Source organism: Schistocerca gregaria, chromosome 2, assembly GCF_023897955.1.
Source record: "Schistocerca gregaria isolate iqSchGreg1 chromosome 2, iqSchGreg1.2, whole genome shotgun sequence".
Classification (NCBI taxonomy): Eukaryota; Metazoa; Arthropoda; class Insecta; order Orthoptera; family Acrididae; genus Schistocerca; species Schistocerca gregaria.
Window position 1 is genome coordinate 442,242,854 of NC_064921.1, and position 20,538 is coordinate 442,263,391.

The 20,538-nt window shown below is 48.1% G+C and overlaps 15 non-coding genes across 15 annotated transcripts; all 15 read right to left on the reverse strand.

The window, feature by feature from the left end:
* Positions 1 to 741: 741 nt before the first annotated feature.
* Trnas-gcu (transfer RNA serine (anticodon GCU)) lies at positions 742 to 823 on the reverse strand. Its single transcript has one exon. It is a non-coding gene; the product is annotated as a tRNA-Ser (tRNA).
* An 839-nt stretch (positions 824 to 1,662) lies between these two features.
* Trnas-gcu (transfer RNA serine (anticodon GCU)) lies at positions 1,663 to 1,744 on the reverse strand. Its single transcript has one exon. It is a non-coding gene; the product is annotated as a tRNA-Ser (tRNA).
* An 839-nt stretch (positions 1,745 to 2,583) lies between these two features.
* On the reverse strand, positions 2,584 to 2,665 carry Trnas-gcu (transfer RNA serine (anticodon GCU)). Its single transcript has one exon. It is a non-coding gene; the product is annotated as a tRNA-Ser (tRNA).
* Positions 2,666 to 3,504: 839 nt separating this feature from the next.
* Trnas-gcu (transfer RNA serine (anticodon GCU)) lies at positions 3,505 to 3,586 on the reverse strand. The gene has a single exon. It is a non-coding gene; the product is annotated as a tRNA-Ser (tRNA).
* Positions 3,587 to 4,425: 839 nt separating this feature from the next.
* On the reverse strand, positions 4,426 to 4,507 carry Trnas-gcu (transfer RNA serine (anticodon GCU)). Its single transcript has one exon. It is a non-coding gene; the product is annotated as a tRNA-Ser (tRNA).
* Positions 4,508 to 5,346: 839 nt separating this feature from the next.
* Trnas-gcu (transfer RNA serine (anticodon GCU)) lies at positions 5,347 to 5,428 on the reverse strand. Its single transcript has one exon. It is a non-coding gene; the product is annotated as a tRNA-Ser (tRNA).
* Positions 5,429 to 6,267: 839 nt separating this feature from the next.
* On the reverse strand, positions 6,268 to 6,349 carry Trnas-gcu (transfer RNA serine (anticodon GCU)). Its single transcript has one exon. It is a non-coding gene; the product is annotated as a tRNA-Ser (tRNA).
* A 7,042-nt stretch (positions 6,350 to 13,391) lies between these two features.
* On the reverse strand, positions 13,392 to 13,473 carry Trnas-gcu (transfer RNA serine (anticodon GCU)). Its single transcript has one exon. It is a non-coding gene; the product is annotated as a tRNA-Ser (tRNA).
* Positions 13,474 to 14,312: 839 nt separating this feature from the next.
* Positions 14,313 to 14,394, reverse strand: Trnas-gcu (transfer RNA serine (anticodon GCU)). The gene has a single exon. It is a non-coding gene; the product is annotated as a tRNA-Ser (tRNA).
* Positions 14,395 to 15,233: 839 nt separating this feature from the next.
* Trnas-gcu (transfer RNA serine (anticodon GCU)) lies at positions 15,234 to 15,315 on the reverse strand. Its single transcript has one exon. It is a non-coding gene; the product is annotated as a tRNA-Ser (tRNA).
* Positions 15,316 to 16,154: 839 nt separating this feature from the next.
* On the reverse strand, positions 16,155 to 16,236 carry Trnas-gcu (transfer RNA serine (anticodon GCU)). Its single transcript has one exon. It is a non-coding gene; the product is annotated as a tRNA-Ser (tRNA).
* An 839-nt stretch (positions 16,237 to 17,075) lies between these two features.
* Trnas-gcu (transfer RNA serine (anticodon GCU)) lies at positions 17,076 to 17,157 on the reverse strand. The gene has a single exon. It is a non-coding gene; the product is annotated as a tRNA-Ser (tRNA).
* An 839-nt stretch (positions 17,158 to 17,996) lies between these two features.
* Positions 17,997 to 18,078, reverse strand: Trnas-gcu (transfer RNA serine (anticodon GCU)). Its single transcript has one exon. It is a non-coding gene; the product is annotated as a tRNA-Ser (tRNA).
* An 839-nt stretch (positions 18,079 to 18,917) lies between these two features.
* Trnas-gcu (transfer RNA serine (anticodon GCU)) lies at positions 18,918 to 18,999 on the reverse strand. Its single transcript has one exon. It is a non-coding gene; the product is annotated as a tRNA-Ser (tRNA).
* Positions 19,000 to 19,838: 839 nt separating this feature from the next.
* Positions 19,839 to 19,920, reverse strand: Trnas-gcu (transfer RNA serine (anticodon GCU)). The gene has a single exon. It is a non-coding gene; the product is annotated as a tRNA-Ser (tRNA).
* Positions 19,921 to 20,538: the final 618 nt, after the last annotated feature.

The following is a 20,538-nucleotide window of genomic DNA, read 5'->3' on the forward strand; positions in this document are numbered from 1 at the left end:
CGTCTAATGCCCAGCTGCAGTGCAGCCGACCAAGCTCCCACTCGCGAGTCATTTAATGACAGCATCCGTCCACGTCGATATCCGATCGGGGCAAAATCACCGGACCACTTATTTACTGCAGGAATAAGCATTGTATCGACATGCAGTGTCGTCTAATGCACATGAGAAATGTGCTGGGCATTCTTTCCCACGACTTACTGCAACGAAACGTACAGCTCGATACGCTACACTGATATTACTTGCAAGGTTTTGACGTTCGTCCTAGCCCAAGATTGTCCTGCTGTTTGCGATGGAGGTTGGTGTTTGGGCGGCCCTTAGCGACGGATGTCTGCAAAGTCAAGTCTCTCCAGTAGGCCCTGCCAAATCGCTTCTGTATATGGCGGCCTGACGCAAAGCAAACTGTCGAGAGGCGACAGTTGTGCTACAGATGGATTATTATAGGCTCGATACGTTAAAATGACTGCGACAGGTATGCACTTAAATATAAATAAGAACTCGTCGTTCGCAGATACCGACATACTCTTCGCTGGAGCCGAAGTTTGATTGGCTTATACATCTCGAAATGATGTTTAATTCGAAGGGCATACGCTATGGAATGTTGTGCGCTTTCATCTGGTAAGCATTTTGGTCTCGTATTTCATACACACGCTATCGGCCTCGTACACGCTTCGTTGTTACTACTGAGAGGCGTTTCGCATGGGGAAGGAGTGACCGCAAACGCGTGCTTTACGTAAAATTCTTCGACGAGGATGGGATTCGAACCCACGCGTGCAGAGCACATTGGATTAGCAGTCCAACGCCTTAACCACTCGGCCACCTCGTCTGCTGGAACTACAGCTGTGTCTTTGGCGAGCGCTTGCGGAAAGAAGACATTTGTCGATTCGAAAACGCTTTCAAAACATCGTACTGGGCCGGTGTTAACGTCTAATGCCCAGCTGCAGTGCAGCCGACCAAGCTCCCACTCGCGAGTCATTTAATGACAGCATCCGTCCACGTCGATATCCGATCGGGGCAAAATCACCGGACCACTTATTTACTGCAGGAATAAGCATTGTATCGACATGCAGTGTCGTCTAATGCACATGAGAAATGTGCTGGGCATTCTTTCCCACGACTTACTGCAACGAAACGTACAGCTCGATACGCTACACTGATATTACTTGCAAGGTTTTGACGTTCGTCCTAGCCCAAGATTGTCCTGCTGTTTGCGATGGAGCTTGGTGTTTGGGCGGCCCTTAGCGACGGATGTCTGCAAAGTCAAGTCTCTCCAGTAGGCCCTGCCAAATCGCTTCTGTATATGGCGGCCTGACGCAAAGCAAACTGTCGAGAGGCGACAGTTGTGCTACAGATGGATTATTATAGGCTCGATACGTTAAAATGACTGCGACAGGTATGCACTTAAATATAAATAAGAACTCGTCGTTCGCAGATACCGACATACTCTTCGCTGGAGCCGAAGTTTGATTGGCTTATACATCTCGAAATGATGTTTAATTCGAAGGGCATACGCTATGGAATGTTGTGCGCTTTCATCTGGTAAGCATTTTGGTCTCGTATTTCATACACACGCTATCGGCCTCGTACACGCTTCGTTGTTACTACTGAGAGGCGTTTCGCATGGGGAAGGAGTGACCGCAAACGCGTGCTTTACGTAAAATTCTTCGACGAGGATGGGATTCGAACCCACGCGTGCAGAGCACATTGGATTAGCAGTCCAACGCCTTAACCACTCGGCCACCTCGTCTGCTGGAACTACAGCTGTGTCTTTGGCGAGCGCTTGCGGAAAGAAGACATTTGTCGATTCGAAAACGCTTTCAAAACATCGTACTGGGCCGGTGTTAACGTCTAATGCCCAGCTGCAGTGCAGCCGACCAAGCTCCCACTCGCGAGTCATTTAATGACAGCATCCGTCCACGTCGATATCCGATCGGGGCAAAATCACCGGACCACTTATTTACTGCAGGAATAAGCATTGTATCGACATGCAGTGTCGTCTAATGCACATGAGAAATGTGCTGGGCATTCTTTCCCACGACTTACTGCAACGAAACGTACAGCTCGATACGCTACACTGATATTACTTGCAAGGTTTTGACGTTCGTCCTAGCCCAAGATTGTCCTGCTGTTTGCGATGGAGCTTGGTGTTTGGGCGGCCCTTAGCGACGGATGTCTGCAAAGTCAAGTCTCTCCAGTAGGCCCTGCCAAATCGCTTCTGTATATGGCGGCCTGACGCAAAGCAAACTGTCGAGAGGCGACAGTTGTGCTACAGATGGATTATTATAGGCTCGATACGTTAAAATGACTGCGACAGGTATGCACTTAAATATAAATAAGAACTCGTCGTTCGCAGATACCGACATACTCTTCGCTGGAGCCGAAGTTTGATTGGCTTATACATCTCGAAATGATGTTTAATTCGAAGGGCATACGCTATGGAATGTTGTGCGCTTTCATCTGGTAAGCATTTTGGTCTCGTATTTCATACACACGCTATCGGCCTCGTACACGCTTCGTTGTTACTACTGAGAGGCGTTTCGCATGGGGAAGGAGTGACCGCAAACGCGTGCTTTACGTAAAATTCTTCGACGAGGATGGGATTCGAACCCACGCGTGCAGAGCACATTGGATTAGCAGTCCAACGCCTTAACCACTCGGCCACCTCGTCTGCTGGAACTACAGCTGTGTCTTTGGCGAGCGCTTGCGGAAAGAAGACATTTGTCGATTCGAAAACGCTTTCAAAACATCGTACTGGGCCGGTGTTAACGTCTAATGCCCAGCTGCAGTGCAGCCGACCAAGCTCCCACTCGCGAGTCATTTAATGACAGCATCCGTCCACGTCGATATCCGATCGGGGCAAAATCACCGGACCACTTATTTACTGCAGGAATAAGCATTGTATCGACATGCAGTGTCGTCTAATGCACATGAGAAATGTGCTGGGCATTCTTTCCCACGACTTACTGCAACGAAACGTACAGCTCGATACGCTACACTGATATTACTTGCAAGGTTTTGACGTTCGTCCTAGCCCAAGATTGTCCTGCTGTTTGCGATGGAGCTTGGTGTTTGGGCGGCCCTTAGCGACGGATGTCTGCAAAGTCAAGTCTCTCCAGTAGGCCCTGCCAAATCGCTTCTGTATATGGCGGCCTGACGCAAAGCAAACTGTCGAGAGGCGACAGTTGTGCTACAGATGGATTATTATAGGCTCGATACGTTAAAATGACTGCGACAGGTATGCACTTAAATATAAATAAGAACTCGTCGTTCGCAGATACCGACATACTCTTCGCTGGAGCCGAAGTTTGATTGGCTTATACATCTCGAAATGATGTTTAATTCGAAGGGCATACGCTATGGAATGTTGTGCGCTTTCATCTGGTAAGCATTTTGGTCTCGTATTTCATACACACGCTATCGGCCTCGTACACGCTTCGTTGTTACTACTGAGAGGCGTTTCGCATGGGGAAGGAGTGACCGCAAACGCGTGCTTTACGTAAAATTCTTCGACGAGGATGGGATTCGAACCCACGCGTGCAGAGCACATTGGATTAGCAGTCCAACGCCTTAACCACTCGGCCACCTCGTCTGCTGGAACTACAGCTGTGTCTTTGGCGAGCGCTTGCGGAAAGAAGACATTTGTCGATTCGAAAACGCTTTCAAAACATCGTACTGGGCCGGTGTTAACGTCTAATGCCCAGCTGCAGTGCAGCCGACCAAGCTCCCACTCGCGAGTCATTTAATGACAGCATCCGTCCACGTCGATATCCGATCGGGGCAAAATCACCGGACCACTTATTTACTGCAGGAATAAGCATTGTATCGACATGCAGTGTCGTCTAATGCACATGAGAAATGTGCTGGGCATTCTTTCCCACGACTTACTGCAACGAAACGTACAGCTCGATACGCTACACTGATATTACTTGCAAGGTTTTGACGTTCGTCCTAGCCCAAGATTGTCCTGCTGTTTGCGATGGAGCTTGGTGTTTGGGCGGCCCTTAGCGACGGATGTCTGCAAAGTCAAGTCTCTCCAGTAGGCCCTGCCAAATCGCTTCTGTATATGGCGGCCTGACGCAAAGCAAACTGTCGAGAGGCGACAGTTGTGCTACAGATGGATTATTATAGGCTCGATACGTTAAAATGACTGCGACAGGTATGCACTTAAATATAAATAAGAACTCGTCGTTCGCAGATACCGACATACTCTTCGCTGGAGCCGAAGTTTGATTGGCTTATACATCTCGAAATGATGTTTAATTCGAAGGGCATACGCTATGAAATGTTGTGCGCTTTCATCTGGTAAGAATTTTGGTCTCGTATTTCATACACACGCTATCGGCCTCGTACACGCTTCGTTGTTACTACTGAGAGGCGTTTCGCATGGGGAAGGAGTGACCGCAAACGCGTGCTTTACGTAAAATTCTCCGACGAGGATGGGATTCGAACCCACGCGTGCAGAGCACATTGGATTAGCAGTCCAACGCCTTAACCACTCGGCCACCTCGTCTGCTGGAACTACAGCTGTGTCTTTGGCGAGCGCTTGCGGAAAGAAGACATTTGTCGATTCGAAAACGCTTTCAAAACATCGTACTGGGCCGGTGTTAACGTCTAATGCCCAGCTGCAGTGCAGCCGACCAAGCTCCCACTCGCGAGTCATTTAATGACAGCATCCGTCCACGTCGATATCCGATCGGGGCAAAATCACCGGACCACTTATTTACTGCAGGAATAAGCATTGTATCGACATGCAGTGTCGTCTAATGCACATGAGAAATGTGCTGGGCATTCTTTCCCACGACTTACTGCAACGAAACGTACAGCTCGATACGCTACACTGATATTACTTGCAAGGTTTTGACGTTCGTCCTAGCCCAAGATTGTCCTGCTGTTTGCGATGGAGCTTGGTGTTTGGGCGGCCCTTAGCGACGGATGTCTGCAAAGTCAAGTCTCTCCAGTAGGCCCTGCCAAATCGCTTCTGTATATGGCGGCCTGACGCAAAGCAAACTGTCGAGAGGCGACAGTTGTGCTACAGATGGATTATTATAGGCTCGATACGTTAAAATGACTGCGACAGGTATGCACTTAAATATAAATAAGAACTCGTCGTTCGCAGATACCGACATACTCTTCGCTGGAGCCGAAGTTTGATTGGCTTATACATCTCGAAATGATGTTTAATTCGAAGGGCATACGCTATGGAATGTTGTGCGCTTTCATCTGGTAAGCATTTTGGTCTCGTATTTCATACACACGCTATCGGCCTCGTACACGCTTCGTTGTTACTACTGAGAGGCGTTTCGCATGGGGAAGGAGTGACCGCAAACGCGTGCTTTACGTAAAATTCTTCGACGAGGATGGGATTCGAACCCACGCGTGCAGAGCACATTGGATTAGCAGTCCAACGCCTTAACCACTCGGCCACCTCGTCTGCTGGAACTACAGCTGTGTCTTTGGCGAGCGCTTGCGGAAAGAAGACATTTGTCGATTCGAAAACGCTTTCAAAACATCGTACTGGGCCGGTGTTAACGTCTAATGCCCAGCTGCAGTGCAGCCGACCAAGCTCCCACTCGCGAGTCATTTAATGACAGCATCCGTCCACGTCGATATCCGATCGGGGCAAAATCACCGGACCACTTATTTACTGCAGGAATAAGCATTGTATCGACATGCAGTGTCGTCTAATGCACATGAGAAATGTGCTGGGCATTCTTTCCCACGACTTACTGCAACGAAACGTACAGCTCGATACGCTACACTGATATTACTTGCAAGGTTTTGACGTTCGTCCTAGCCCAAGATTGTCCTGCTGTTTGCGATGGAGCTTGGTGTTTGGGCGGCCCTTAGCGACGGATGTCTGCAAAGTCAAGTCTCTCCAGTAGGCCCTGCCAAATCGCTTCTGTATATGGCGGCCTGACGCAAAGCAAACTGTCGAGAGGCGACAGTTGTGCTACAGATGGATTATTATAGGCTCGATACGTTAAAATGACTGCGACAGGTATGCACTTAAATATAAATAAGAACTCGTCGTTCGCAGATACCGACATACTCTTCGCTGGAGCCGAAGTTTGATTGGCTTATACATCTCGAAATGATGTTTAATTCGAAGGGCATACGCTATGGAATGTTGTGCGCTTTCATCTGGTAAGCATTTTGGTCTCGTATTTCATACACACGCTATCGGCCTCGTACACGCTTCGTTGTTACTACTGAGAGGCGTTTCGCATGGGGAAGGAGTGACCGCAAACGCGTGCTTTACGTAAAATTCTTCGACGAGGATGGGATTCGAACCCACGCGTGCAGAGCACATTGGATTAGCAGTCCAACGCCTTAACCACTCGGCCACCTCGTCTGCTGGAACTACAGCTGTGTCTTTGGCGAGCGCTTGCGGAAAGAAGACATTTGTCGATTCGAAAACGCTTTCGAAACATCGTACTGGGCCGGTGTTAACGTCTAATGCCCAGCTGCAGTGCAGCCGACCAAGCTCCCACTCGCGAGTCATTTAATGACAGCATCCGTCCACGTCGATATCCGATCGGGGCAAAATCACCGGACCACTTATTTACTGCAGGAATAAGCATTGTATCGACATGCAGTGTCGTCTAATGCACATGAGAAATGTGCTGGGCATTCTTTCCCACGACTTACTGCAACGAAACGTACAGCTCGATACGCTACACTGATATTACTTGCAAGGTTTTGACGTTCGTCCTAGCCCAAGATTGTCCTGCTGTTTGCGATGGAGCTTGGTGTTTGGGCGGCCCTTAGCGACGGATGTCTGCAAAGTCAAGTCTCTCCAGTAGGCCCTGCCAAATCGCTTCTGTATATGGCGGCCTGACGCAAAGCAAACTGTCGAGAGGCGACAGTTGTGCTACAGATGGATTATTATAGGCTCGATACGTTAAAATGACTGCGACAGGTATGCACTTAAATATAAATAAGAACTCGTCGTTCGCAGATACCGACATACTCTTCGCTGGAGCCGAAGTTTGATTGGCTTATACATCTCGAAATGATGTTTAATTCGAAGGGCATACGCTATGGAATGTTGTGCGCTTTCATCTGGTAAGCATTTTGGTCTCGTATTTCATACACACGCTGTCGGCCTCGTACACGCTTCGTTGTTACTACTGAGAGGCGTTTCGCATGGGGAAGGAGTGACCGCAAACGCGTGCTTTACGTAAAATTCTTCGACGAGGATGGGATTCGAACCCACGCGTGCAGAGCACATTGGATTAGCAGTCCAACGCCTTAACCACTTTTTTTTTTTTTTTTTTTTTTTTTTTTTTTTTTTTTTTTTTTTTTTTTAGGGCCTCCTTCCTCCCCTTCAGCCCCGCCTTGCGCTCGCCATAAATCGCCTTCGTCGGCGTCGGCTTCATCTGCCATGATTTCTGAAGTACTTATTCTTCTGAACTATTCCGATTTCCAAACCAAAGATACTTCTAAACCTATTGCATAGTCCCGCAATGGTGACAAAGTAGAATATATATATATATATATATATTTTTTTAATAGAAAATGAAAAAGGAACTCTGGTCCGCTAGAAAAACAGAAGAAAATAAAATAGTCCTTGTCGTAACACTGTTCAGTATACGTCACTGTGACATTTGAAGAAGAAAAGAGAAAAAACAAAGCAATGTAGAATGAAGGAAAGAAAAAAATACTTCTTTCATCGAAGAACGACTTCTAAAAAATTCGCATATCGTTTCCTGTAATGTTTCGTCTGTGAAAGTATGTGAAACTGTAATGCCAGGTAAAGACAGAACGCCGCCTCACTCTTGGGTTCTTGCGTCTGTAAATAATGAACATAATGACCCTTCAACCAATTGACAGAGTTCCGTTTGGTGTTCGGGTACGGCACTGAATCCGGATACAGGAAATCTTCAGGTTTAATACAAAGCTGGGAAGTCCTCATAATCGTAGCCAGTTTTCGGCGAATGCATGGCCAAACTGCTTGGACAGTGGTGCACAGAAAACGATGTTCATCAGTATCAGGCAAGTTGCACGTTAGGCACAAAGGTGAGTCAGCCAAATGTAGAGCATGAAGTCGTGAATTGGTACTTATTTTACGGTTCACGACCCTGTACCAAGAGGCTTTCACTGACGTTGGTAAATCACGGCTATGTATGTTTTTCCATATCACTGGCCAGCGATGATTGGGGTATTTGTGTTCGATGTTGTTCCTGTTCTTGGTTGCCAGTAGTTTATTATAAACTAACTTCACCACGGAAAGCTCATTTTCTGGGAGAGTTGACCGTACGTAACTGAACTCAATGAAAAAGCTCTTAAAGTGAGTCAGCGCAGGCGGAATATGTTGAACAGAGACAGGAGGCTGCAGGCAGGCCGGCGCTATTTCGGTTAACAAGTGAGCCGTTAGACTGTTCGGTAACGACCTCCACCGTTTGTAGGTGGTGCATACGTACAAAGCTCGTGACTTGGAACGAACATCTGTTAAATTTAAGCCTCCATCGGTCGTGGAGAGAGTGAGCGTATCGTACTTGACTTTAAAAATGTGTCCACGTGTGACAAAATGGCCTAGAGCGGACATCATACGCTTCGCTGTCTCCTGTGGCATGGGCAGTACTTGTGCAACGTAGTTAATCTTTGAGGTGAGGTAGACATTAGCGAAGGTGACTTTCTGCAGTTCATCAAGGCTTCTTAGGTAGTGGGTCTGCATGCAAGCACGCATACTTGCCAGGAGATTCCTATAGTTCACCGCAATTGTGTGCTGTATGTTGCTCCTGTACTCAATACCAAGGCATTTCATTTTAGAAATTAGTTGCAACTGACCGTGATGGTGCAGCGAGATGCCGCGTCCTATGTTCATAATGCCAGATTTCCTGGCATTCAACTTCGCACCCGCAACAAGTTCGTAGTTTTTGACGATCTGAAGGGCTTCCTCGACTTCACCTTCGTCCATGACCAAAAATCCGACGTCATCCGCATATGCAGTACAAACAATCTTAATGCCGTGGATGGTTAATCCTTGTAGACGCTGTGTCAAGGTGACAAGCAAAGGCTCAATGGCAATGGCAAACAAGGCCATCGACATAGGGCATCCCTGTCGCACTGAATTAGTAATATTAATTGATGCGCTCAGCTGGCCATTCACCATGAGTCGAGTTACTCCTTTACGAAGGAGCTCATGTATAAGATTGATAAAACGTAGTGGAAATCCCATGGCATGCATCGTCCGGATGAGAAACTGATGGTTTACTCTGTCGAATGCCTTTGAAAAGTCAAGGGAAACTAGCGCACACCGTATCTTACACGCATCTGCAATGGCTATAACGTCCCTGTATTGAGACAAATTTTGGAAGATCGTCCTACCGACACCTACACTGGTCTGGTACTGACCAATGACAGTATTCATCAACATTTTCAATCTATTAGAAATAATACGTGCTAAAATTTTGTAGTCACTGTTCAGTAAAGTAAGCGGCCGAAAATCGTCAACAGAACTGCACATTGGGCGTTTAGGGATTAAAACCACGATGCCTTCCACGAGAGCCTGAGGAACATTAAAATCTGGCCGTAAAATTTCATTAAACATACTCAACAACTTGGGCTTTAATTTGTCGCAGAAAGTAAGATAAAATTCGGCAGTGAGACCGTCGGGTCCCGGCGATTTATTTTTCGGACTTCGTGATAGCGCAGAATCCAATTCGTCTTCATCAATTTCTCGCATGAGAGTTTCGACTTCAGCAGCACCCAAAGTCCTTTGCAAGTTATTGAGTAATTCATCGTGAGTTCCATCGTCGGTATGTGTCGTTGTCAGGAGACCTGCCAAGTGATTGTGAAGTGCGTTCCGTATGTCTTGTTGCCGCGTGAGCGCAACGCCTTCACTCAACTGAAGACGAGTTATTAATCTCCGCCGCCCCCTCTTATTTTCACGAATGACGTGAAACATGGATGTCATTTCGTCGTCTATCACATTCTGGGGCCTGGACCTTATTTGAAAGCCTTCTGCCTGCTGCCGCTGAAGTTTTAATAATTTTGCCTTAATTTTTTTAATCTGCATAAAATTTTCAGGTACAGTCACATCGGACTGGTAAAGCTCCCTGAGACAAGTAAAATAAAACTCAGACGTTTGCCGTTGCCACCAGGATTTGTCCCGAGCGTAGCGTTTAAACATTTTTGATAAAGTTGGTTTGGCATGTGTTATCCACCATTCAGTAACGGAGGCATACTGTGCAACCCGTCGTTCACATGCCTCCCATGTTTCGTTAAAGACACGGTGACAGTCAACATCGTTAAGGAGAGCATTGTTAAGTTTCCAGAAACCTCTGCCGCGAAATGTGCCTTGCTTGACCATGTTAACAGTACAAATATATGCGGCATGATCGGAAAAAATTGTGGGCCAAACTTCGGATTGGAGGACTTGAGTCTTCATACACGCCGATACATAGATTCTGTCTAGCCGGCTTGCAGAGTGGTTCGTGACATGAGTGAACCCAGGTGCCGCTCCGTGCGTATGCTCCCATGTGTCAATGAGGTTCATTTCTTGGACGATACGTTCTAGTTCTCCAGATTTGTTAAAATTAGGCGTCTGGTCTTTTGGACTTAAGACACAATTGAAGTCACCCGCAAAAATTATACGATCGTAGGTTCCCCTAAAAAGTGGGACTATGGCGCTTGTGAAGAACTCAGCCCTAGCACGCCTATTGCTACTGCCGGACGGGGCGTAAACATTGATTATGCGTGTCCGATGGAAAGTGACAGCGATCCCTCTATGATCAGGCAGTTTTTCTGCGTCGGTCGCTACAATCCCTTCTTTTAACAGAATCGCTGTCCCTAAATTCGCACCGCTCCCGGAATTGGAGAGAGTAGTATAACCAGTTATTCGGTCAAGTTCAATCGCAGCGACTTCTTGAAGTAACAGAATATCGATATCCGCTGCGTATACAAAATCTTGTAAATTACGGAGCCGCCAGTACGACTGTATCTTATTGATGTTTAACGTGGCAATTTTATAGGCTTGGGGCTCGTTCATGGGAGAAGGCACATACTATTAATTAAACAGTCTTAGAAGGATGGCTAACGAAATTGAGGCCAAGCGCGTCAGTCGGAGTTCCTGTAGTTCCCGGTACGGTTGGTGTATGCTGCTCTGTGGGGGGTGCCGAAGATTCCGTCTCAATGGTCCGCATGACAGCCGCATCATTGCTCGCATCCAATACTTCCATTTCCTGTGCCCAATTCCCAGTGAGAGTGGCCTCTGACAAAAGCGATCCTGCGTTTCCTTGAGCGTGGGTATCCGGCAAAACGACTCTACTCGAGGTATCACTATCTTCCACCCGTCGTGGATTCACAGGGGGAGACACTACAGGATCAATGTCCATTCGACCAGACGCAGGGAGACCAACTTCAGAGGGTTCAGAAGTGTTCTGACACATTTGGCTGCTTATTCGTTTCGCTTTGTCGCGGAGCTGTGGGGCGAGCTGATTGGCTCCTTGATGTGCAAGTCTCCGCTTCTTTTTGGAAGGCTTCCTGTTAGGGTTCGCAGTATCATCAACATCCGAAGTGGACTGTTGACTCTGGGGTTGATCCGCCGGGAACACAGCGTCTGCTTCATCCTCAGTACCAGTGGCATCAACCACTGGGGAGTCATCCGGCGTTACCTCCATCTCTGAGTGTGGTAGCGGCGGTGCCGCGTCAGCACTCGGTTCTTTGACGTTATCGGCCAAAACATCATTCAAACGAGGGGCATCTACAGGCGGGGTCGCGGGTGGAAGACCAGAAGCCGCGACAGCGTATGTCAGTGGCAGTGCCGTCGTCACAGGGGGGCTAGCGGCTTCACCGACAGGTATCTGCGTCACCCGTCTTTGTATACATTCAGAGCGCACGTGGCCGGGCGCACCACAGCCGGCACACGTTTTTGGCTGCCCATCATATATGACAATTCCGCGATGTCCACCTACGTAAATATATGAAGGTATGTGCTTCTGTATATCGATCTTAACCTGCCTGACGCCGTTAAGCACCGGAAATTTGTGGGCTTTGGACCAACGCTCCGCAAAATTGTTAATGACCCTCCCGTAAGGTGTCAATGCAGAATTTATTTGCGCGGCTGTTATTTCAAACGGGAGTTCGAAAATACGTGCCGTCCGGATGCCCAGTCCAGCATGCGTAATGCTGACGTCACTGACGGTACCATCGCTATGTTTAAACTTCAGTACACCTCCACTGGACTCTACAATTCTATCACACAGTTCAGAGGACGTTAATTTCACATAAACAACACTAGTCACGATAGAGAAATTTATCCCTACAATGTCATCAAAAGTAATCTTAGCTGTTTCCTCTAACCATGCTTCAACTTCAAACGAATTTGGTTTCGAAAAGTTCCTATCAAAGGTAAACTTCAAGGTATCTTTCCTGTTAGTCGGATTCATAATTCCATATCAGATCCTACAGAACGGAACGAATACTAATAAGCAGACGCTGTAAGCACGCGACTCACCGCCTGACGTAAACACTTCCTGCCGCAGCGCGCTGGCCCTGGAGGTCCGCTCACCACCGCTGCCGCAGGCAGACGAGCCACTCGGCCACCTCGTCTGCTGGAACTACAGCTGTGTCTTTGGCGAGCGCTTGCGGAAAGAAGACATTTGTCGATTCGAAAACGCTTTCAAAACATCGTACTGGGCCGGTGTTAACGTCTAATGCCCAGCTGCAGTGCAGCCGACCAAGCTCCCACTCGCGAGTCATTTAATGACAGCATCCGTCCACGTCGATATCCGATCGGGGCAAAATCACCGGACCACTTATTTACTGCAGGAATAAGCATTGTATCGACATGCAGTGTCGTCTAATGCACATGAGAAATGTGCTGGGCATTCTTTCCCACGACTTACTGCAACGAAACGTACAGCTCGATACGCTACACTGATATTACTTGCAAGGTTTTGACGTTCGTCCTAGCCCAAGATTGTCCTGCTGTTTGCGATGGAGCTTGGTGTTTGGGCGGCCCTTAGCGACGGATGTCTGCAAAGTCAAGTCTCTCCAGTAGGCCCTGCCAAATCGCTTCTGTATATGGCGGCCTGACGCAAAGCAAACTGTCGAGAGGCGACAGTTGTGCTACAGATGGATTATTATAGGCTCGATACGTTAAAATGACTGCGACAGGTATGCACTTAAATATAAATAAGAACTCGTCGTTCGCAGATACCGACATACTCTTCGCTGGAGCCGAAGTTTGATTGGCTTATACATCTCGAAATGATGTTTAATTCGAAGGGCATACGCTATGGAATGTTGTGCGCTTTCATCTGGTAAGCATTTTGGTCTCGTATTTCATACACACGCTATCGGCCTCGTACACGCTTCGTTGTTACTACTGAGAGGCGTTTCGCATGGGGAAGGAGTGACCGCAAACGCGTGCTTTACGTAAAATTCTTCGACGAGGATGGGATTCGAACCCACGCGTGCAGAGCACATTGGATTAGCAGTCCAACGCCTTAACCACTCGGCCACCTCGTCTGCTGGAACTACAGCTGTGTCTTTGGCGAGCGCTTGCGGAAAGAAGACATTTGTCGATTCGAAAACGCTTTCAAAACGTCGTACTGGGCCGGTGTTAACGTCTAATGCCCAGCTGCAGTGCAGCCGACCAAGCTCCCACTCGCGAGTCATTTAATGACAGCATCCGTCCACGTCGATATCCGATCGGGGCAAAATCACCGGACCACTTATTTACTGCAGGAATAAGCATTGTATCGACATGCAGTGTCGTCTAATGCACATGAGAAATGTGCTGGGCATTCTTTCCCACGACTTACTGCAACGAAACGTACAGCTCGATACGCTACACTGATATTACTTGCAAGGTTTTGACGTTCGTCCTAGCCCAAGATTGTCCTGCTGTTTGCGATGGAGCTTGGTGTTTGGGCGGCCCTTAGCGACGGATGTCTGCAAAGTCAAGTCTCTCCAGTAGGCCCTGCCAAATCGCTTCTGTATATGGCGGCCTGACGCAAAGCAAACTGTCGAGAGGCGACAGTTGTGCTACAGATGGATTATTATAGGCTCGATACGTTAAAATGACTGCGACAGGTATGCACTTAAATATAAATAAGAACTCGTCGTTCGCAGATACCGACATACTCTTCGCTGGAGCCGAAGTTTGATTGGCTTATACATCTCGAAATGATGTTTAATTCGAAGGGCATACGCTATGGAATGTTGTGCGCTTTCATCTGGTAAGCATTTTTGTCTCGTATTTCATACACACGCTATCGGCCTCGTACACGCTTCGTTGTTACTACTGAGAGGCGTTTCGCATGGGGAAGGAGTGACCGCAAACGCGTGCTTTACGTAAAATTCTTCGACGAGGATGGGATTCGAACCCACGCGTGCAGAGCACATTGGATTAGCAGTCCAACGCCTTAACCACTCGGCCACCTCGTCTGCTGGAACTACAGCTGTGTCTTTGGCGAGCGCTTGCGGAAAGAAGACATTTGTCGATTCGAAAACGCTTTCAAAACATCGTACTGGGCCGGTGTTAACGTCTAATGCCCAGCTGCAGTGCAGCCGACCAAGCTCCCACTCGCGAGTCATTTAATGACAGCATCCGTCCACGTCGATATCCGATCGGGGCAAAATCACCGGACCACTTATTTACTGCAGGAATAAGCATTGTATCGACATGCAGTGTCGTCTAATGCACATGAGAAATGTGCTGGGCATTCTTTCCCACGACTTACTGCAACGAAACGTACAGCTCGATACGCTACACTGATATTACTTGCAAGGTTTTGACGTTCGTCCTAGCCCAAGATTGTCCTGCTGTTTGCGATGGAGCTTGGTGTTTGGGCGGCCCTTAGCGACGGATGTCTGCAAAGTCAAGTCTCTCCAGTAGGCCCTGCCAAATCGCTTCTGTATATGGCGGCCTGACGCAAAGCAAACTGTCGAGAGGCGACAGTTGTGCTACAGATGGATTATTATAGGCTCGATACGTTAAAATGACTGCGACAGGTATGCACTTAAATATAAATAAGAACTCGTCGTTCGCAGATACCGACATACTCTTCGCTGGAGCCGAAGTTTGATTGGCTTATACATCTCGAAATGATGTTTAATTCGAAGGGCATACGCTATGGAATGTTGTGCGCTTTCATCTGGTAAGCATTTTGGTCTCGTATTTCATACACACGCTATCGGCCTCGTACACGCTTCGTTGTTACTACTGAGAGGCGTTTCGCATGGGGAAGGAGTGACCGCAAACGCGTGCTTTACGTAAAATTCTTCGACGAGGATGGGATTCGAACCCACGCGTGCAGAGCACATTGGATTAGCAGTCCAACGCCTTAACCACTCGGCCACCTCGTCTGCTGGAACTACAGCTGTGTCTTTGGCGAGCGCTTGCGGAAAGAAGACATTTGTCGATTCGAAAACGCTTTCAAAACATCGTACTGGGCCGGTGTTAACGTCTAATGCCCAGCTGCAGTGCAGCCGACCAAGCTCCCACTCGCGAGTCATTTAATGACAGCATCCGTCCACGTCGATATCCGATCGGGGCAAAATCACCGGACCACTTATTTACTGCAGGAATAAGCATTGTATCGACATGCAGTGTCGTCTAATGCACATGAGAAATGTGCTGGGCATTCTTTCCCACGACTTACTGCAACGAAACGTACAGCTCGATACGCTACACTGATATTACTTGCAAGGTTTTGACGTTCGTCCTAGCCCAAGATTGTCCTGCTGTTTGCGATGGAGCTTGGTGTTTGGGCGGCCCTTAGCGACGGATGTCTGCAAAGTCAAGTCTCTCCAGTAGGCCCTGCCAAATCGCTTCTGTATATGGCGGCCTGACGCAAAGCAAACTGTCGAGAGGCGACAGTTGTGCTACAGATGGATTATTATAGGCTCGATACGTTAAAATGACTGCGACAGGTATGCACTTAAATATAAATAAGAACTCGTCGTTCGCAGATACCGACATACTCTTCGCTGGAGCCGAAGTTTGATTGGCTTATACATCTCGAAATGATGTTTAATTCGAAGGGCATACGCTATGGAATGTTGTGCGCTTTCATCTGGTAAGCATTTTGGTCTCGTATTTCATACACACGCTATCGGCCTCGTACACGCTTCGTTGTTACTACTGAGAGGCGTTTCGCATGGGGAAGGAGTGACCGCAAACGCGTGCTTTACGTAAAATTCTTCGACGAGGATGGGATTCGAACCCACGCGTGCAGAGCACATTGGATTAGCAGTCCAACGCCTTAACCACTCGGCCACCTCGTCTGCTGGAACTACAGCTGTGTCTTTGGCGAGCGCTTGCGGAAAGAAGACATTTGTCGATTCGAAAACGCTTTCAAAACATCGTACTGGGCCGGTGTTAACGTCTAATGCCCAGCTGCAGTGCAGCCGACCAAGCTCCCACTCGCGAGTCATTTAATGACAGCATCCGTCCACGTCGATATCCGATCGGGGCAAAATCACCGGACCACTTATTTACTGCAGGAATAAGCATTGTATCGACATGCAGTGTCGTCTAATGCACATGAGAAATGTGCTGGGCATTCTTTCCCACGACTTACTGCAACGAAACGTACAGCTCGATACGCTACACTGATATTACTTGCAAGGTTTTGACGTTCGTCCTAGCCCAAGATTGTCCTGCTGTTTGCGATGGAGCTTGGTGTTTGGGCGGCCCTTAGCGACGGATGTCTGCAAAGTCAAGTCTCTCCAGTAGGCCCTGCCAAATCGCTTCTGTATATGGCGGCCTGACGCAAAGCAAACTGTCGAGAGGCGACAGTTGTGCTACAGATGGATTATTATAGGCTCGATACGTTAAAATGACTGCGACAGGTATGCACTTAAATATAAATAAGAACTCGTCGTTCGCAGATACCGACATACTCTTCGCTGGAGCCGAAGTTTGATTGGCTTATACATCTCGAAATGATGTTTAATTCGAAGGGCATACGCTATGGAATGTTGTGCGCTTTCATCTGGTAAGCATTTTGGTCTCGTATTTCATACACACGCTATCGGCCTCGTACACGCTTCGTTGTTACTACTGAGAGGCGTTTCGCATGGGGAAGGAGTGACCGCAAACGCGTGCTTTACGTAAAATTCTTCGACGAGGATGGGATTCGAACCCACGCGTGCAGAGCACATTGGATTAGCAGTCCAACGCCTTAACCACTCGGCCACCTCGTCTGCTGGAACTACAGCTGTGTCTTTGGCGAGCGCTTGCGGAAAGAAGACATTTGTCGATTCGAAAACGCTTTCAAAACATCGTACTGGGCCGGTGTTAACGTCTAATGCCCAGCTGCAGTGCAGCCGACCAAGCTCCCACTCGCGAGTCATTTAATGACAGCATCCGTCCACGTCGATATCCGATCGGGGCAAAATCACCGGACCACTTATTTACTGCAGGAATAAGCATTGTATCGACATGCAGTGTCGTCTAATGCACATGAGAAATGTGCTGGGCATTCTTTCCCACGACTTACTGCAACGAAACGTACAGCTCGATACGCTACACTGATATTACTTGCAAGGTTTTGACGTTCGTCCTAGCCCAAGATTGTCCTGCTGTTTGCGATGGAGCTTGGTGTTTGGGCGGCCCTTAGCGACGGATGTCTGCAAAGTCAAGTCTCTCCAGTAGGCCCTGCCAAATCGCTTCTGTATATGGCGGCCTGACGCAAAGCAAACTGTCGAGAGGCGACAGTTGTGCTACAGATGGATTATTATAGGCTCGATACGTTAAAATGACTGCGACAGGTATGCACTTAAATATAAATAAGAACTCGTCGTTCGCAGATACCGACATACTCTTCGCTGGAGCCGAAGTTTGATTGGCTTATACATCTCGAAATGATGTTTAATTCGAAGGGCATACGCTATGGAATGTTGTGCGCTTTCATCTGGTAAGCATTTTGGTCTCGTATTTCATACACACGCTATCGGCCTCGTACACGCTTCGTTGTTACTACTGAGAGGCGTTTCGCATGGGGAAGGAGTGACCGCAAACGCGTGCTTTACGTAAAATTCTTCGACGAGGATGGGATTCGAACCCACGCGTGCAGAGCACATTGGATTAGCAGTCCAACGCCTTAACCACTCGGCCACCTCGTCTGCTGGAACTACAGCTGTGTCTTTGGCGAGCGCTTGCGGAAAGAAGACATTTGTCGATTCGAAAACGCTTTCAAAACATCGTACTGGGCCGGTGTTAACGTCTAATGCCCAGCTGCAGTGCAGCCGACCAAGCTCCCACTCGCGAGTCATTTAATGACAGCATCCGTCCACGTCGATATCCGATCGGGGCAAAATCACCGGACCACTTATTTACTGCAGGAATAAGCATTGTATCGACATGCAGTGTCGTCTAATGCACATGAGAAATGTGCTGGGCATTCTTTCCCACGACTTACTGCAACGAAACGTACAGCTCGATACGCTACACTGATATTACTTGCAAGGTTTTGACGTTCGTCCTAGCCCAAGATTGTCCTGCTGTTTGCGATGGAGCTTGGTGTTTGGGCGGCCCTTAGCGACGGATGTCTGCAAAGTCAAGTCTCTCCAGTAGGCCCTGCCAAATCGCTTCTGTATATGGCGGCCTGACGCAAAGCAAACTGTCGAGAGGCGACAGTTGTGCTACAGATGGATTATTATAGGCTCGATACGTTAAAATGACTGCGACAGGTATGCACTTAAATATAAATAAGAACTCGTCGTTCGCAGATACCGACATACTCTTCGCTGGAGCCGAAGTTTGATTGGCTTATACATCTCGAAATGATGTTTAATTCGAAGGGCATACGCTATGGAATGTTGTGCGCTTTCATCTGGTAAGCATTTTGGTCTCGTATTTCATACACACGCTATCGGCCTCGTACACGCTTCGTTGTTACTACTGAGAGGCGTTTCGCATGGGGAAGGAGTGACCGCAAACGCGTGCTTTACGTAAAATTCTTCGACGAGGATGGGATTCGAACCCACGCGTGCAGAGCACATTGGATTAGCAGTCCAACGCCTTAACCACTCGGCCACCTCGTCTGCTGGAACTACAGCTGTGTCTTTGGCGAGCGCTTGCGGAAAGAAGACATTTGTCGATTCGAAAACGCTTTCAAAACATCGTACTGGGCCGGTGTTAACGTCTAATGCCCAGCTGCAGTGCAGCCGACCAAGCTCCCACTCGCGAGTCATTTAATGACAGCATCCGTCCACGTCGATATCCGATCGGGGCAAAATCACCGGACCACTTATTTACTGCAGGAATAAGCATTGTATCGACATGCAGTGTCGTCTAATGCACATGAGAAATGTGCTGGGCATTCTTTCCCACGACTTACTGCAACGAAACGTACAGCTCGATACGCTACACTGATATTACTTGCAAGGTTTTGACGTTCGTCCTAGCCCAAGATTGTCCTGCTGTTTGCGATGGAGCTTGGTGTTTGGGCGGCCCTTAGCGACGGATGTCTGCAAAGTCAAGTCTCTCCAGTAGGCCCTGCCAAATCGCTTCTGTATATGGCGGCCTGACGCAAAGCAAACTGTCGAGAGGCGACAGTTGTGCTACAGATGGATTATTATAGGCTCGATACGTTAAAATGACTGCGACAGGTATGCACTTAAATATAAATAAGAACTCGTCGTTCGCAGATACCGACATACTCTTCGCTGGAGCCGAAGTTTGATTGGCTTATACATCTCGAAATGATGTTTAATTCGAAGGGCATACGCTATGGAATGTTGTGCGCTTTCATCTGGTAAGCATTTTGGTCTCGTATTTCATACACACGCTATCGGCCTCGTACACGCTTCGTTGTTACTACTGAGAGGCGTTTCGCATGGGGAAGGAGTGACCGCAAACGCGTGCTTTACGTAAAATTCTTCGACGAGGATGGGATTCGAACCCACACGTGCAGAGCACATTGGATTAGCAGTCCAACGCCTTAACCACTCGGCCACCTCGTCTGCTGGAACTACAGCTGTGTCTTTGGCGAGCGCTTGCGGAAAGAAGACATTTGTCGATTCGAAAACGCTTTCAAAACATCGTACTGGGCCGGTGTTAACGTCTAATGCCCAGCTGCAGTGCAGCCGACCAAGCTCCCACTCGCGAGTCATTTAATGACAGCATCCGTCCACGTCGATATCCGATCGGGGCAAAATCACCGGACCACTTATTTACTGCAGGAATAAGCATTGTATCGACATGCAGTGTCATCTAATGCACATGAGAAATGTGCTGGGCATTCTTTCCCACGACTTACTGCAACGAAACGTACAGCTCGATACGCTACACTGATATTACTTGCAAGGTTTTGACGTTCGTCCTAGCCCAAGATTGTCCTGCTGTTTGCGATGGAGCTTGGTGTTTGGGCGGCCCTTAGCGACGGATGTCTGCAAAGTCAAGTCTCTCCAGTAGGCCCTGCCAAATCGCTTCTGTATATGGCGGCCTGACGCAAAGCAAACTGTCGAGAGGCGACAGTTGTGCTACAGATGGATTATTATAGGCTCGATACGTTAAAATGACTGCGACAGGTATGCACTTAAATATAAATAAGAACTCGTCGTTCGCAGATACCGACATAC